Source organism: Aythya marila (genome assembly GCF_965140915.1).
Source record: "Aythya marila genome assembly, chromosome: 22".
Classification (NCBI taxonomy): domain Eukaryota; kingdom Metazoa; phylum Chordata; class Aves; order Anseriformes; family Anatidae; genus Aythya; species Aythya marila.
In genome coordinates, this window is record NC_139063.1 from 5,932,940 (window position 1) to 5,950,416 (window position 17,477).

The window sequence follows — 17,477 nt, forward strand, 5'->3', positions numbered from 1 at the left end:
CATTAGCTTTTTGTCTGGCTGTTCCAATCTGTCCCTAGCAATAAGCAGAGCGACTGCTCAGTGTTCTCCAGTTTCTTCTCCCAACCTTTCCTTTCTTTCCCCAAGGGTCAGGTAGGTTTATGACTGGCCTGAGTGGCATTTCTTCAGACAGGAATTTATGGACCACACACCTTGAGTCTTCTTTTTTTTCTTTCTTTTTTTTTTCTTTTTCTTTCTTTTTCTTTCTTTTTCTTTCTTTCTTTTTTTTTTTTTCTTCTCTCCCCTATGATCCTCCCAGTATCTCAGTGCAGCCCTGAAGGGCTCAGTGTGTTCCGAGGAGGCCAGGCACAGATGGCCTCCTCCTCGGGGCCAATCTCCTGGGGCCCATTGGGTGATGTTCCTGTCCATCTGCTCCATCGCACACAGCTAAACTGTGTGGAGTTTCCCATTGGTGAGGATGATGTAGCCCTTTGTCCTTCTCTATATAACGCTTCTTGGGGGTCACCAGAAAATAAAAACCCACCTAAGGCAGACATCTCCCAACCCAGCATGGGACCTGGCCCTCATGTTCTGCCTTGAGGTCTTCCCATGTTGAGCCCACCACCGTAGTGCCAACACCAGTGTGGAGCTCAGCTGTCTGCACAATGGCATAATGAGGAATATTCTCTCTAAAACACTGTGCAGTTTTGATTTTACTCCTTCAGATCTTTTGGGTGCATCGTGCAAGTTTTGTCGCTCGCCAACTGCGTTACTACGAGTGCCGCGCCTGATCAGCATTTCTGCTGCCTCCTGGGGGCCTCCCTTTGGTTGTGGGATGCACCTTTTGATATTCCCTGATTATCTTATGGAAATGAGTCCTCCTGAAATGGACTGCTACTTTCTCTTGCCATGTTTCCCAGCTGTCTTTCTGGCCGATTTTTATATCCCATTGCCCCTGGGGCTCTTCAAAGGCTTCTTTGGAGTCTGAAATCCCTGCGTGTCCCTGAGCTGAGAAAGCCAGAAGACCGTACCTGGTGGGTCATTATGATTTACTCTGAATTTTGACGCCTGGTGTGTTTTCTCTCATGCTGGCCTTGTGTGTAACACAAGCCGGAGTGCTCTGGGCCAGCACTGTGTTTTTCTTTTCTTTTCCTTTTTCCTTTGTTTGTGTTATGCTTGATTTGATATTCAGACCTCACTCAGTGCTCTTTGGCTGCTCCTTCTGAATAAGAAAAATTGTTTCAAGAAGATTGTGGCTCTGGGTTTTTCAGGTGAATATATTGCTTTCCTCATTTTAAAAGTGTGATTTGAACTTTATCAAACAGAAATCTCCTTTATTTATTTTTAAATGTTAGTAAAGGAAAGGCCTGGTAGTCATGTGAATAATCCAGCTGGCCTTAAAATTATTTGCTTGATAAAGATAAGTGTTGTTGCTTTTGAATGTGCAGTGTTTTTATATCAATAAATTTGTTTTTTTATGAATAATAAATTAAAAGTGAGATGTCTAGTGTATGGTGTCTTCTAGCTGTCAGAAGTAGCTCAGCTGAAAATCGTATTTTTCACTTTAAGGATACTTAGTAGTTCCTGGGTGTGGACTGTCCCTGGTAAAACTCAATTTAACCCCATAGGTTCCCACCCATGTCTGCTGGCATCATTTTATCCATGACTCTGATGTTCCTTCACAGCCTCTGCTTGGTTTTTAAAGGTGGATTTGTGGAAGAAATATTGTTATTCAGTTTCCAAGATAGCTCAGTTATTGTTGGACAGAACGAGATCCTAGGTCTCCCAGTCTGGAAAACCTTCAATTATCAGTGACATGTTCACTTTTATTTATTTATTTTTTTATTATTTTTTTTTAGCCTAGACATAATGTTTTACTTAAATGGGCTTCATTTGCATGGTTGGTTGATTGGTTGGTCGATTTTTGGTTTGTCTCAGCACACTGACTTGCTTTGCAGAGTGATAAAAGGATAAAAGTAAGGCAAAGTTAAGCAAGCTTTGGGACTTTTGCTTGGATTCACATGCATCAGTGTGCTGGGTTGGAGATGAGAAGGATGTGACGGAGATGTGGCTGGGAGAAGAGGTGGAAGGGCTGGTGTTATTGCAGGGGTTTGGTTGTTGCTTGTGGTCTGTTGGCTTGTGAAAGCCCTGGCAATAGCATGGTATGTGCCTGGAAGTAATGAAGCAGCAGGGCAGCTGACTTGCCTTGTCCTTCCTCTTGTGGGTTTATGTCAAGAATGTTTTGAATAACCAGCAGCTTAGGAGCCAAGCTTTCTTGTGCATTCATTTCCTGGGTTTTCTTAATGGTCTCAATAGGAGGAAGAACTTGGTGAGCAGGACACGAGGTGAACGTGATAAGGTCAGCTACAGAGAGAGAATGTTTCATGTCAGACACTACACGAACTTCTATATGTAACTCACAGGGCACTGTCCCCCTTTGTTACAGAACTAAATAGTTACAGGAAAAGTGTCTCTGTGCAGTGCAAATGCCCCATCCCATGAAGCTGTGCTAACCTGGTGTGCAAGCTGACGTGGGTGCGCCCTGCTTCCTCGCTCCCTCTGCCTGGCTCCATTCAATCAGTGTTCAACCCAAAGCAGTGGTTTTCACCCAGATATGCATTACTCAGGCTGTTGCACATGCTGCATCTATTCCCAAGCCAAAGGGGAAAAAACCAAACAAACACAAGAAAACACAAAACCAGAAGAGAAGAGGGCAGCCTCCTCCCCAAGCCTGACTCGTCCTACCTGTTCCAGGCAGGGAATCCAGCCCTCTGCACCTCGGTGGCGATTTTCAGCTGATATCACACTGTGGCACAAAGAGGATCGGCGAGGAAAAGCTCTCCCGCTGAATTCAGAGGCTTCTAATTAAAAAGCTTAATAGGAAGCAAATAAAATGAAATAGACAATTCAAAGGGTGTTAAAGAAAGCCCGGGGTGAAATTTGAAATAGCTGGCCTTTCCCCCTGCTTTTGTAGGAAAAAAGCTTTCATGTGTGTCCCTGTTTGAAACCCCTGTTTGATTGCAGAGCTGTGGATTTTCCATTGGGCATCTCCTTACTGGGGCTGAAGATACCAACCTTCTCGGTGGAAGGGGATGAGCAGATCTTCCCAGACACTTAGTCCTGAGGTATACAAGAAGGATTTTTGTTTTGTTTTGTTTGCTATTGTTGTTGTTTGTTTGTTTTAAAACTTTTCTTAAAACAGTAGGCAAACAAGCATCTGCATTTCGTCCAGAATATTATCCATTTGTTTGAAGAATTTGGTACAGCTTAAAGTCCAAGTTTTCTTTGGATCAGGCCTTTAAGATTTGGTTTGATTTATTTCCAGTGACACTGAAATGCAGCTTCCTTTTTCTTTTTTTTTCCATCTATGCCGACCTGCTAAGTTAAAATAAACTGTAGGTTTTGATGTATTTCTTTATTTATTTTAGTTACCGCAGAGGCAAGAATGCAGAGTGAGAAACTTGGATGAAATTTAGAGAGCAGCCGGATTAGCTAGGACAGGTGCCAGGCGGCTCGGGTGCCCTTGTAGCTTGGGATGTTTGAGTTGTGTTTTTAGGCTAGTTTTTCATGTTCATCTCAGAGACCTGAGCAAAGTAAGTTTTGTTACGGCCCCTTCTCCGTCCGCACTGCTCGGGCAGGTTTGGCAAGGCCGTGGTGGTGGTGAAATGAGCTGCTGGCACTGCAGTGAACCGAACGCGCTCCTAAGAAAACAGACGGAGAGAGTGATGGCCTCACTGAGCATGGGTATGGTTTTTCTATCAAGCAAGTTGCTAAAACGGGCAGGACCAATGTTTTATAGCATTGCAAAAATCTCATCCGTTCTCAATATTGCTCATTTCTTGCAGGGGCATTTAGGCATTTCTAAACCTCAAAGAGCAGGGTTCCCATGTGGTGCACAGAAACAAGGCAGCCTGGATGCTGCAATTTAAGGAACTTTGCCCAAATTCATGCACAGAATTCGGTTCCTATGCTGGGAATGTCGCCCATCCCACACTCCCAGCCTTTGCAGCAAAGGCGAACAATCATGAGCCTATACATCGCAGCGAACAAAAAGACCCATTTTGTCCCCCAGCTGCCTTTCTGGGCAAATAAATAAGACCCCCCCCCCCAACAATTGCATGCTCCTGAGCTGTGGTGTCCTGGCAGCAAGTGGGGCAGATCCTTCATCTCAGGGGGTGCATGACCCTCCTGCCCGTGGGTCCCCAGGGGATGCTTGTAAGCAGCATGCAGGCAGGTTTGGGGGCACGCTGGCTTGGTGGGCATCCTTGCACCCTACAAGTTACCTGGGTTCTGGTGGCTGCAGCATGCTGGGTGTGCAGGCTGGGGGTGTGCACATGCGGCAGGGCTGGGTTTGATGGTAGCATCAGGACAGCCCAGCGTAGATGTACGTGGATGGACCAGAAAGCTCCCATGGCAGGCGTTAATTGCTGTGGAGTGAATTACCGCGGGTGTTGCCTTTAACCTAAACACCAAGGTTTGCTGGTTTTGGCAGCTGGAGGTGGAATTAGTTGGGAGCTGCAAGTGGCAGCCGGCGTTGCTGCAGATATCGTAGGATCTCTGTGCTGCTCATGACTTGAAGTGTCCAGGTTTGGCTCCGGGCTAGTGCTTCTCCTCTTACTTTCCTGCTGCAGCCCACATATTGCAATGCAAAGCATGCAGCAAGCTCAGGGGATGGGTGAGGTGGGATAACATAAACCATTTTTGTTATAAATAATGAAATTTTTGATGTTTGTGAGCCAGCCTGTGGTTTCCCCTGCTCTGGTTCTGGAGCAGGCAGGGGGCCTCTGATACGAGTTCTTTGAACTGAATTTGAATAATGCTGTGCCAGTGTGAGGGGCGGAGGCAATTTTGGTGGGGGCATGGCGGGGGGATACGCTGTGTATATCAATATTTTGCCCTCATTTAGCCTCTTAAATCTATGGATAAAAAATATTTTTCATGCTAATGACTTCACACAGCAGCTTGGAAAGGAGCAGGAAACAAGGCTTTGTGAACAACTGTACGCAGAAATGTTGCATAATGTGGAATGAATGGGGGGTGATGTAATTCACCCAGGCTAGGGATTACAGCAATTTTGCGCATATGCAAAAGGGACTTAAAAAGTTAATTGACTTGCTCAAAACCTCAAAATGCAGAGGGGAGTTTGGGGATGTAGCCCCTGAACTTTGTGCTTAAATTTCTGAAACAGATACGTTTGTATGTTCACCAAGCTGAAGTATCCATGGACACCTGTTAGTTACCTTCCAAATTTAGCCTAGTATAAAGGAGTTAATGCAGATAAAGAAAGGAAATAAATCCAATATAGATTATATGTTGTTTTTTTCTTTTTTTCTTGATTTTCTCAGAAGAGTTCATATATTCAGGGAAGGTCCCTTTACAAACAAAAATCATTAAAAAGGTAACTCAGGTTGCAAGCTGTAGGAGAACTGCAAGCTGTAGAACTGGCTGTGGTTGCAGCCACTCTATTTCTAGCTATGCTTCATGTTATTCCTTTTTTTGATGTATTTCACTGAGCTGAAGGCTGAGCTGTCTGTAGTAAGGACCTGTGGGTATAGGGCATTTCTCATCTACCTGACATACTTCTCAGATATCCCATTATGCCCTATTTTAGGGTCAACAGAGCTGGGTGGGGAAGGCTTTTTGGGTTGGGGCAGGGTGGGGTTCAATCTCTCACACACTTCTCATGGATCAGTAGCTCTTTCAATGTGAGATTTACCCAAAGTCCTTCCCTACAAGTACAGGGTGCCCCATGCAGCCTGCTGTGGACATCCCTGCAGGAGCAGGAATTGGGGTTTGTGGAGACAAGACTGGCTGTGCTCCGTGTTATCACCTGGCTTTCCCCTGAGACCTGGGCTGAGCCCTGCAGCTGGGAGAGGCAGGAAGTGCTGCTCTAAGCTCATTGTCATCTTTTGGAGTTTTTGGTGATTCTTCTTTCCTAATTTTAAATTTTGCCATCATGACTGGCTTTTCACGTATGTCCAAGCAGATGCGGTCCATCGAGATACATACTTGGTTAAATCAGCCAGGGTTCCCTCCACCCCATCTCTCTTTTCTTTAGGAGAGCAGAGCCCAGGTCTTTTGCAGCTAAGGTGGAGCATGTTAGCAATGGGATATTGCAGATAATTCCTTATGGAAATAGTTTTTAAGATTTTTTTTTCCATGTGGAAATTGCCAAAACCTTTTCCTGGAGGAGCAGGTCCCTGTCTGACACAGGTGCCAAACCACTGCCAGGAGGTGGGCTCACCTCCCTTCACCACTTCCCAAGGATGTCTGTGCAGTACCTCAGAGGGTCTTCTGCATCTGCAGAATACAAGATGAAAACAGTTTTATGGGCAGCACAGGACTCATGTGGGTCATATCAATTTTGATTATTAGTGTTGGATTACACCTGTGACACTGTTGGGAAAATAGGTCTTGATAAGGGATTTGCAGAAGAAGTGGGGATTGCCTGATAACCTTTAAGTTACTGTAAAAAAATCATATTTAATTGTTCATTCTGTGCATGAAAGTGATGTTTTTACATGTGAATGTTTCTTATTATCAGCTTTCTGATGAGAATTATTTGAATTATCACAAAAGATAGGACAGGACTGAATCTGTAATTTGCCTTGGCTGTATTTTACTCAGGTATTTGGACAGAGAAGGTGTTGCTACAGCTTAAGGAAGAAATAATCTTTCTATATATTCTTTCTTCAGGCAACTAATTGATTTTTTTTAGTGTAATTCTCGATGAAACTTGGTATGGTGACAAACACAGTTTGGATCTGTCTCAGAAACACTAACATTTTATAGACACAGGGATTATTTGTACAAGTCCTTTCTAAGATAATTAATTTATTCTTCCCTCCCAAGACCTATTCACAAAGGTTGTTGATGGCTACAAAATGGTTTGGCTTTGCTTTAAGGAAAGACTTGGGAACAGGGTTTGCTCAAACCCCCACAGGCCTATGGCTTCCCTGGGAAGCATTTGATTAGAGATGAAATCAGAGGAATGGTGGTCACTGGCTCGTTTGTTCTGAACCTGTTTGGGGAACCCAGATGTGACAGGTTTGGGGGAAAGACTGGGATTCTCTGTCAAGGGAATATGTTTCCCAGAGATTTTCCTAGAGGATCATATATACGTATTATATACACATATTACATATGTAGGCTTGAAACTAGTATCTGAGCTACAGCCTTACTGTAACATCTTTGACTTCTTGGAAAAAATCAGCTAGTTTTTAAGACTGGAAAATCCTTTAACATGCTGAATGTTTGCATTTTTCTCATCTGCTCTCCCGATTCCTCCCTCGGTCTCTGATGCATGTGCTGCTCCTGCTATTTATCCGCAGCACAGCGGTGCCCTGGAGCCTCAGCCCCAGACCTGCCAAGCCTCCTGCTGTGTTTGGGAGACTGAGTTTATTTTTTTGCCCGTCTCTCGCTCCCGGTGTGGCCCTGGCAGCCGCAGCGGCTCTGGGAGCCCATATGCCAGGCTCAGCTGCTCGGCAGATCCATGGTCCTCCCTGTCCTCTGCACGGGCTGGAGGGAGCAGCCACCCATGGCCCTCAGCCCAGTGCATCATGTGCTTCCTGCTGGCTTTGAAAGGCTTTTAAAATTTTTACTTTAAAAAGTCCCTTTGATAACATACCAAGGGCGCTGAGTGATCGCCCAGCGTGGGGCTCCAAGAGGTTTGTGTTCCTGGTTTGCACGTTGACATCAGTAACCTGTGAAGCCAGACATGTCCTAGATGGGTCTTTTAGAGAGAGATTCAACATCTAACTCACTCAGCAGGTACTTTGAGAATCCCTTTCCATCCTTTTCCTATGTAAATCAATCAAAAAATTACTCTTTATTCTACTCTTTATTACTACCCTACTCTTGCTTTTATCAGAGCAAGACCAGGGGCTAAGCCAGTGAGGCATTGTGCTGGAGCCTTGGGTGTTTGTATACTAATTGATTAATATTTAATCTAAACTTCAGGAAAACTTCCTTACTGTGCAGGTGGCACAGCACTGGCTGCCCAGAGAGGCTGTGGGGTTTCCCTGCTTGGAGATCTCCAAAAGCTGATGTGGTCCCACACAGCCTGCTCGGGGCGGCCCCGTTTGAGCGGGGCTTGGAGCAGACGGCCCCAGGGGTCCCTGCTGCCCGTTCCTCTCTGACTTCATCAGCACTTGCAGTGGCCAAGCGAAGGATGGGGGGATGATGGGGGACATCCCTGTGCCGACTTTCCTGTTTGCTTCTGGTCCAGAAATTTTGTCTAATCCTGCTTTGAACCTGTTGGCCTCCTGTGGCAGCAGACTCCAGAGGCAGGCTCCCTGCTGTGTCAATAAATATTAACTTTTCTCTATCTGAAACTAACCTCCTGGTTTGGAGAGTTCCTCAGGTTCTCGTATTGCAGGATTTGGTGGCTGACAGCTCAGTGCTGGCCCGAAGTGTTGCCTTAATAGAGCCAACATTGTGGCTTTGGGTGCCTGTGGATATTTTTTCTAGAAATCTCATAACTTCTTTTGTCTAAAGCATATAAAACAGGAGGATTTTGTATTGTTTTCCTGAATTTAGCCCTAAAACCCTCCTACACTGCACTTTAGGTAATTATGTACTATTTTGGATCTCATCTTAATGCCTTTATTGGATCTAACTCTTAACGCCTTTGTGCTAATCACTCTTAGTCAAGAGATACAGGGTGAGAGAAGATGGTTGCTTGGGTATGCTGGGCGTAACAGCCCTGCTGGAGACTGCAGCACTTGGTGCCTCAAACTAGTACTGCAGGTAAGAGAAAAAGAAATTGCTATTATAAATCTGGGTAACAGGTGGTCTGAGAACTGAAGAGGACAGCATCTGTGCAAGGATGTTTGTTCTGAATTCAGGCGTAAGGTAAAGCTGCTGTCTCAGCTGATCACCCTTGACCCCATCATTGTCACCAGTGGGATGGTGGCACCTCTGGAGAGCAATTTATTCCAAGCAAATGTCGTTCCTGGAGAAAAAATGCTCCTTGGGGTACTGTCTCAGTTAATTATCAAGGGAGCCTGGTGCTTAGACTAGACTAGGCCACTGATTCTGAAACACGAGTATTCAATGGATGTGATGTCATAAAAATAATTAAAAAAAAAAAAAAGGAAACCGTTTGAGCTTCTCATCACTTTGCATTGTGCTGCTTCATGAGACACTTTCCATTGTTTTCTCTTTTCTCTTCTGGACACGACAGTTACAAAATTTTGCAGCCGCAATCAAAGTTTCATGAACTGCATTTCCACATGGGATTATGAAAATGCTCACATATTTCAGGTTTTGAGGTTTCCATTGGGGGTCATTTTTACTTTTAATAAGAATTAGTGGTATACAGAATTTTGGCATATCCCTCATTCTTCTAGGACCACTTGTCCTAGAAGGAATTTCCTAAATATTGGACCAACTGAGTGGATTAGGAGCAGTCTAAGAATGCAACTGCTTCCAATGCCCATGTTGTGCCCAGTTTTCAAAATGAATAAAACTGTGCATGCTGTCTTGTTAGGTTCATAATTTAATTAAAAAAAAAATAATAATAAAATAGGGAGGTATAGAATTTCCCTTTGCAGATTGTTATGATAAGGCACGGGACATAGAAATGTGAGCATCTAATCTCAAGAGATACATAGGGGCGCCTTTTAGAAATGGTTTTGGAAGGCTTTAAGGAGGATGACTTGCAATGTAAATTAGGCTGACGTTGTTAGACCCCCAAAAGATTAAATGACAGGGGGAAACACAGGCCTGAGGGACTGTGTTATCCCTGCGAGTCTAAACTCTCATCCCAAAATATCTCTTGTAACCACCAAAGAATCCCCCGGAGGATGTAAACTGGCTATTTCATTCAGAGCAAGTCTTATAAATAGAAGGGGGATAAATAAACACACTGTATTGACACAAGGGCATCTTTGTTGAGTCTTTTTCATGCTGAGTGGCAAACTGCCTACGTTGTGCCAGCTTACAGGCGTCCTGGCGGCAGGCAAGTCCAGCTTCCTACAAGCAGCAGCAGCCACGGTGAGCTTGGAGAAGAAAAGACCCAGTGTGGTGGAGGCAAGGGGCTGCGGTGTCGCTTCTTGCTGTAGCCCAGCGGGCTCCCTGGCACGTGCCTGGGGCACGCTGAGTCCATGCAAGGGGAGCTTGTGCCTCCTGCTCGTCCCTCTGTTTGCTGGGGCTGCCTGTGAACACGAGGACCTGGAAAGAAAGGCTGGACAGAAAGGAAAGTGTTGCTGCAGAAATCCCAAGGTGATACGGGGCTGGTGTGTGTCAGCCAAAGCCTTTCTCCTTGAGGGGCCTGATTTCTGTAGGAGGATTCTTAGTGAAAGAGTTTGGTACTCAACATTAAAGTAGATGTCAGAGGCTGGACCTGGCCATGGCTTAGTAAGACCTTTCCCAATCCCATCAGTTAACTGCTTTTAATGAAAGTTTTATTTCAACATTGTACTTGGTCTCTGGGTTTGTGTTGCATCTCGTTTAAGACAGAGTGTAGCAAATTTAAAGCAATCCTTTACATGAAGTTTCTTTCACTAGTTGAACACCCAGCGAGTGCTTACACTGATTCCTTGTCTTTAAAGCAATGTCTTTCCATCATATTTTATTTTAGCACAATCCCCATGAATTTTCCAATAGAGGTGTGAGTTTTCTGGAGTGACTGTAAGCCTTGACATAAACTTGCTTTTCTTTCACAGCCCGTTGATCCCTCAGAGCTCCCTGACCTGCAGGTTGAAAGTTTTAACTTCAGTCAAGCCAAAATTCCACCAAAAAAACTAAAACCATCTGAAGTAGCCTAAATGGATATTTGAAGTTTTACAGGAGGCTGTTGGGTTGCAGAGCATCTGAATTATATTTAGCAATATTATCCTTTTTAATGTAAGCAAGCAACAGAGAGTTTGAAGCAAGTTTTAGTTGCTCTGTATGCACATTTTTTTGCTACCAAAGAACAGTGTACTTTTGTGTAGCTTTTGCCAGCATTGTGTCAATTGTGTTCTACCTGCTTTGACTTTAAAATCTAGCTTTGTCTGCCGATACTATTGCAGTTTATTTATAGCACAAAGTACTTTATATGAGTTCAAACATTGGCTGATGTCTACAAGACAACGGCTGTGTTCAGAAACGGGTCTCCCACATTTTCCTTCAGCCTTAGTTTTTCTTTCCATGTCATCCCGCTGTGCTTGATATGCTTAGAAAGGGGCTGGATCCTGTCTGCTGAGGAGTTAAATCTAATTTAACAGGAGACTTCCCTTCCCTTCCCTTCCCTTCCCTTCCCTTCCCTTCCCTTCCCTTCCCTTCCCTTCCCTTCCCTTCCCTTCCCTTCCCTTCCCTTCCCTTCCCTTCCCTTCCCTTCCCTTCCCTTCCCTTCCCTTCCCTTCCCTTCCCTTCCCTTCCCTTCCCTTCCCTTCCCTTCCCTTCCCTTCCCTTCCCTTCCCTTCCCTTCCCTTCCCTTCCCTTCCCTTCCCTTCCCTTCCCTTCCCTTCCCTTCCCTCCATTGTAAAGAATCTGGTTAATGAAGGATAAAACTCTCCTACTGATTTAGGGGACTGAATGTGGTTTGGGCTTGCTGAGATCCTCTGTATTCAGAGGTGCTGTAAATAACATCTCAACTCAGAGCCACGTTTGTGCCTTCCCCTTACGTAGGACACACTTTCCATCACAGCACATTCATTTCTGCTAGTACTGATTTTGATGTCACAAAGACAGGATTCAGGTCTTAGATGGAGATACATCAAAGGTTTTTTATCTCATACAAATTGTCTTATTAATACAAATATGTGCAAAAGAAAAAATAACAACAAAAAAAAGATGGTCCCTTGGAATGATACACTCAGTTCAGTGAAGCACTGGACCTTTAATCCCTTGACAGTCTGTCCCCTCACCTCACCCCTGCATCCCCATGCTCTTTTTGCACCTGGTCTGGACATAAGGATGTTATTACCTTTTCAATGCAGGAATTTGCTATGCAATGTGGATTCTGGAGAATTCCAAATCTTGTAGAAAAAGACAGCTTTTTTTTTTTTTTTTTTTTTTTAAAAAAAAAAAAGGGGGTAAAATCAATTGTATTGAAAGCTTTAGGAGTTGTTGCAGGGATTTGTCTTTGCTCAGGTTTTTATCCAACATGTCCAGTGCTTATCCCATTGAGAAGATTCTGAATTCTGAAAGAGGATTTTTCGTGGAAAAATGTATACTTTAGCAGTGAAAATCTAAAAAGGTTGGATTACAAAAGTTTGGGTATAAATTCCTTGAAGTTCACCCAGGGTCTCTTTGCCTTTAAAACTCATAAGCTTTGCAATAAAGGGAACAAGGCTTCCCTGAACCCTTTGGTGTCCAAACCCACTTTCTCTGCTGAGCCTGGAAATGTCCCTGTGTTGTTGGTCCTAGGCAGGTTCATTCCCTGGTACGAAGCAATCTGCAACAAGTGCAAGCCATCAATTGTGGTGTGGCTGTAGGTGAGGGATGCATGGGAGCTTCTGCTGCTGTAAGCTCTGATGCAATTTAACTTTTCCTAGGCAATCCCAAAATAGCTTTCCATCCTTGTGTTGCATCATAGGGTATGTGCTGGACTATTAAAAATTAATGCAGAAAAAATTAGAATTCTTGCTTAACCCACTCCAAACCCTAACTAAGACACCAAGCTAACTCAAAAACCTAGAAAATAATCATTAATGGTATCTCATTTTAAAATCTAGCACGTAGCTGTAATTTTTGCATTGAGACAAAATTGTGAGGAAATACTATTTTTGACTCCAGATAGAAAGAACTCAGATTATATCACTGACTGCAAATCAGTTATCTGATTGAAAAATCCCATATTGATGTTAAATTTCCAGGTTTTCTAACCTCTGGATTTTAAAAATCTTTGCATTTTAGGACAGCAGCACACTCAGACTGTGGGAATGTGCCTCTGGTAAAACTTTCTCTATTTTGTTATCCGGATTGTATTAGATAATGGTAAATTCACTGTCCCAGTGACAAGCAATATGCTTCTATTGCATTGCATTTAACACAGAATAAGAATAAATAAAGGAAAATAAAATAAAGTGCTCCATTATTTATTTAGAAGGCAGAGCATTTCAAGTCTTCACAATACATCCTTTCTTGTAGCTCTGACTGTACGATCTTCCTTCAGAGAGCTGGAAGCTGCAGTTCCTGGGTTTCTTTGTCCACAAACAGTTGTGTGGAATCTTTTACCTTGCCTGATCAATTGATCAGATTCTCCAAGTGCATAAAAATATCAAATGCCTTAAATTAGATGAAAGAAGCCCATTTTCAGTTTCTTACTTTCTAAATGGCAGGGGTCATCCTTGGTAATTTAAAGGAAAAAATTGATGTTAGAATGGGCAAAGATTTTGTCTTCCATAACAACATTTCATACTACAGAGAGTGGAAAGGAGATTGGATTAGGCAAGACTCGATGTTTATCTGTGAAATAGATACTCTAATGAGAGTCTTGAAATATTTCTTTTCACCTGCATGCTGGTTTCTTCGGTGTGACAAAAGCAATGTAACCTCAGAGTTTTTGTTGGCTGAGTGGAAGGCACCATATCTGCAGACTTTTGACACAAGCCAGAAATGAAACCAATGCAGCAAGGAGACAGCAACCCTGCATGATTTATCTCTGTTTCTGCCCTCCCAGCATTCTTCACTGCTCATCAGCAAATATTTACGCATCTCTATTACTTGTTTTTCCAGGTAGCTTAAGGTGAAGCTTGCTAAAGCAATAATAATTAGATTGTGAAGGTCCTGGCCTCTTCCAGATAAATAGTAAAAACTCCAGATGACATTATGCAAGCCACCTGTCATTGCCTGGCATCTGTCTTGGCCTCAAAATTCTGGTATTGGACGATTTAGCCTAGTGCAACATTTCCTCCAAGTCAGATAGGATGGTGGTGAGCTTGTGGCGGAGGAGAGAAGCTTGCGTGTCCGCTTTGCAGAGTAGGCAAATACAGTGCGGTAGATACTAGGGGAATTGGTTAATAAATACTAAAAGGAGAGGAAACTTACAGAGTCTACAGGTGAAACCAGTGCTTTGTGTGCCTTGTTTTCCAGCTGGAGAGCTGCAGAAGCCCCAGGCATCACCTGAGCACAGAGCACTGCTCTTCTTTCATGTCAGTTTGAACGGTCAGGAAATTCTGCAAGTTTCACATTTTTGGGGTTTTCATAGACCTGCTGTGAAGAGCGTGCTCATGATCCATTTGTGCGGATCTGTGCAAAAGGAGAGAAAGAAGAACACATCTTCACCAGCAGAACGTGGCATATCTATGGGTTCCTGGAGGTGGTGGTGGTAGGTTTTTAGTTTCAGTCAGTGGATATCAGTGAAAATGAGGACACCTGTTGCCAAAAAATCTCAGTGTGATCTCTCAGTTTTTATCGTGAAGCATACAGCATACTAAGAGTGAACTTAAAGATGTGTCCTATATGTGACCTTATAATCCAGCAAGCACTTTGTGCAGCTGTGGAAATATTTTTGTGGCTCTGGCTTTCATCGGGACGCCATGGGTAAAAACTAGAGCTCTGGCAGATAGCACAACACATTTTTTAGCTATGAGTGAAATTCAAAGAAAGATCTCTTGAACCTTTGGTTTCCTCTCTAAGAAGACAATTTGCAGTGCTACAAAGGCCAGTGTTTCTTTGTAGTTAAACACAGAACTTTCCATTCAAAGTTTTATGCCGCTCTCCATAGCCTCCACCACTAAATCTCTCCAGAAAGTGGTAGGTACTTAGTGTTTCCTATGTAGGATCTTGATGAAGAGATAATGTTTAGTTGTTGAAGGCTACCTAAAAATAACTAATTCTGTAGCGTGCCTGCTCTATCTTTTTTTTTTTTTTCCCTTGTGTTTTTAAATCATGTCTCACAGATGGCCTGAACTCCATCCCTTTGAAGGAGCAGATTAGAAGAAGCAGAAGGGTGTATATATGTATATATGTGCGTGTATGTGTATTATAATGTGAATCAGTACAAGGGAGATTTCCTCAGATCAGTCCATGAAGTCGAGTTTGACCTTGCGACAGCAAATGAGGGCGAGAGAGGTTGCGTTGGGGTGCTGGGAAGGGCCTTGAAAATAGCTATGAACAGCTCTTGTTTGGTGCTACAAAGAGGGAGGCGATGGAAGGTGAGATGCTCCGAGTGGCGGGCCAGCAGCAGAATACTGAACAGCGAGATTGCATTCGTCAAGGACAAAAGCATACTGTGGTTTTGAGAATCAAGCTGATGAAACGTGACCGTGTGAGTGTGCAGGAAAGGCTGTGCCTTCGGTGGGTTACGTGGAGCAAATGAGCGAGGTTTCATCCTGGTTGGGCATGGGGACTGGGAAGGATCTGTGAGTCTGTGTTGGGGTGACAGCTGTCGGTCCCGGTGTGGGTCATGGTGGTGCTTGTGGGGACATGAGAACACACAACACGAAGTAGGGAGGACTGGGGATGCTGCAGGAAGGTTTCGGTGTCCAGGACCAGCATTCTGGCCTTGCAGGCAGCAGGCTGGAGAGACTGCTGTCCATAATCTGCCCTCCTGCCTGGTGCCTTGAGAGGTCTGCGTGCAGAACTGATCTCATCCCTTTTAATCAAATTATGAATGAGGCTAAGGAGCTGTAAATTCCAGGGCTTTTTTAGTTTTGTTTGACTGCACATCTGAGACCACATAATTATTTTATGTTGGTTGAGACTTTGCCATGGATAGGTCTTTCATGTTATATCTTGCTTTCTGGATGTACACGGGCACAAAAAGGTGGGATGAGATTTGTGATGCAATTGTCAGTACATGAAGTTACAAGTTTAGGCCAAGCTTATCACTTAAGCTCTCTCAATAGCCCCTTGGGAAAAAAAAGATAGGCAGCTCTTAAGAAGTGTTCTGGCACCTCCTAAAATATGGAGTATAAATGGGCAGCTGGCTCAAACGGCATCTGGCCTGCAGGCACCCAGGTCAAATGGCAAGGGTGTTGCCCATCGACACGTGGAGCGGCTCCACATTGCACAGCACTGTTCAAGGCAGTCACCTCCAAGCCTGATCTGCATGAGACTGCCTTGCTGCAGCAGCGTTTGTCCTGAGAGGGTTGCAGAGGCTGTGGTGGTGAAGGGAAAGCTCTGCGGTGCATCCGTTCTCCCTTAGTGCTGGCTGCACTCATGAGATCGCTGCAAATAGTTTTTGGGTGATTTAGAGTATTGGTGAGCTGTGCCTGGCTCATCTGCTGCCTGGGTGGCTGCAGGCCTATCAGCTCCATTCTTGTCCAGAAAATTGAAAAGTTGGTAGTGGAAAGTGTAGACATTTATTCCAGAAAGTATCGATGTGAACAAGTACATTTTTTTTATTAGTGCTTTCTCAGCCAAGCTCATGGATCCACCCCGCTCGTTAATCCCGGCACCAGACATTAAGGAGTGAAGTGTGATGCTTGTCCCTGTGGAGTCACTGCTCTGTACAAAAGGTACTGAGACTTGGGGCATGGCCAGTGCTCTCCCTTCACCCAGCTCCTGGGACTCCTCTTGTCCTCCTTTGTCATTGAATATTTCATACATCACTCAGATGGCCATGGGATGCAATGTGAATGTTTTTCTCCACCAGAAGACATCAGAAAATTGTTTCTCAGGCCTGGCTCCTGCTCAGCACCACTCTAAGTTCATGATGTGTGATAAAATGGGCTAAGGAATGAATGAGGCTCACTGGTGGGTTCGAACATGAGGCTTCCAGGCAGGTTTTGTCCTGGGATGAAAAAAAAAAAAAAAAAAAGGTTTTGGTCCTGGGAAATGCTGATTGCAAAAGGCATGGAAATCAACCATGAAACTTGATGAAACATGGAAATCAGCTGCCAGGCTGAGGGTTAATCAGGGAATGAGGAAGAATAAGGGGAAGAAGATAGGGAGAGGTGTCCCCTTTCCCTCCAGACCAGTGGTCCAGTTGCCCCCAAGGAGCTCTTCCACTATTGCTCAGCATCTGCAAAGTGTGTAATGGGGTTCCCCAGCCTGCCTGAAGGGAGGCGTTGAGCAGAGCCCATGGCTGGGTGACTCCAGGGTCTTGCTATTTCTGCTGAGCAGAGGATGGGTGGGCCTGGCTGGCTCACTTGGCAGCACAGCCCCGGGTGGGCGCGTGGACCTCCCTTCCCAGAGCAGCACGAGGCGTGGGCTCTGTAATGGCTTATTGCTCAATAAACATCAGAACAGCAGACCTGCTCCAGAGCTTTGCTATTGATGCGGCTATTTTTTTTTTTTTAAAGAATGCCTTTCTTTTCTTCTTCTTTCTTTCTTTCTTTCTCTCTCTCTCTTTTTTTTTTTTTTTTTGGTGAAACTTGCACTTAAAAAAAAAAAGCATCTGAGTTTCAGATGTGCCTCAAAATGATGTCAGTTAGAGATCACATCTTGTGAACTTCCCTTCGCTCTTACCACATCCTGGTGGGGTTTTCTGTGTCCCATCTCAAGTTAAACACTTCTTACAGGAGGTAAATATAGCTGAGCACCTACTCGTGATGAAATGCGTGGGCCGAGGCAGCCGCCTTTGGGGGCGTAAGCACTTTCTAATTATAGCAGGTCCAGCTTCCTTTTTTCTCCCCTCACGTCAT

At 44.3% G+C, this 17,477-nt stretch overlaps 1 protein-coding gene across 5 annotated transcripts in view; it reads left to right on the forward strand.

Moving 5' to 3' along the window:
• The window catches only part of HIVEP3 (HIVEP zinc finger 3), a 261,957-nt gene that overhangs the window by 69,172 nt on the left and 175,308 nt on the right, over positions 1-17,477 (forward strand). The window contains exon 1 of one of the 5 annotated variants that reach the window (XM_082777711.1): positions 3,000-3,083. The exons of the other annotated variants lie outside the window; for them this stretch is intronic. The gene's annotated coding sequence lies outside the window, so the exon portion shown is untranslated. Of the gene's footprint in view, positions 1-2,999; positions 3,084-17,477 lie in introns of those variants that run through there. 5 annotated transcript variants of the gene reach the window in all.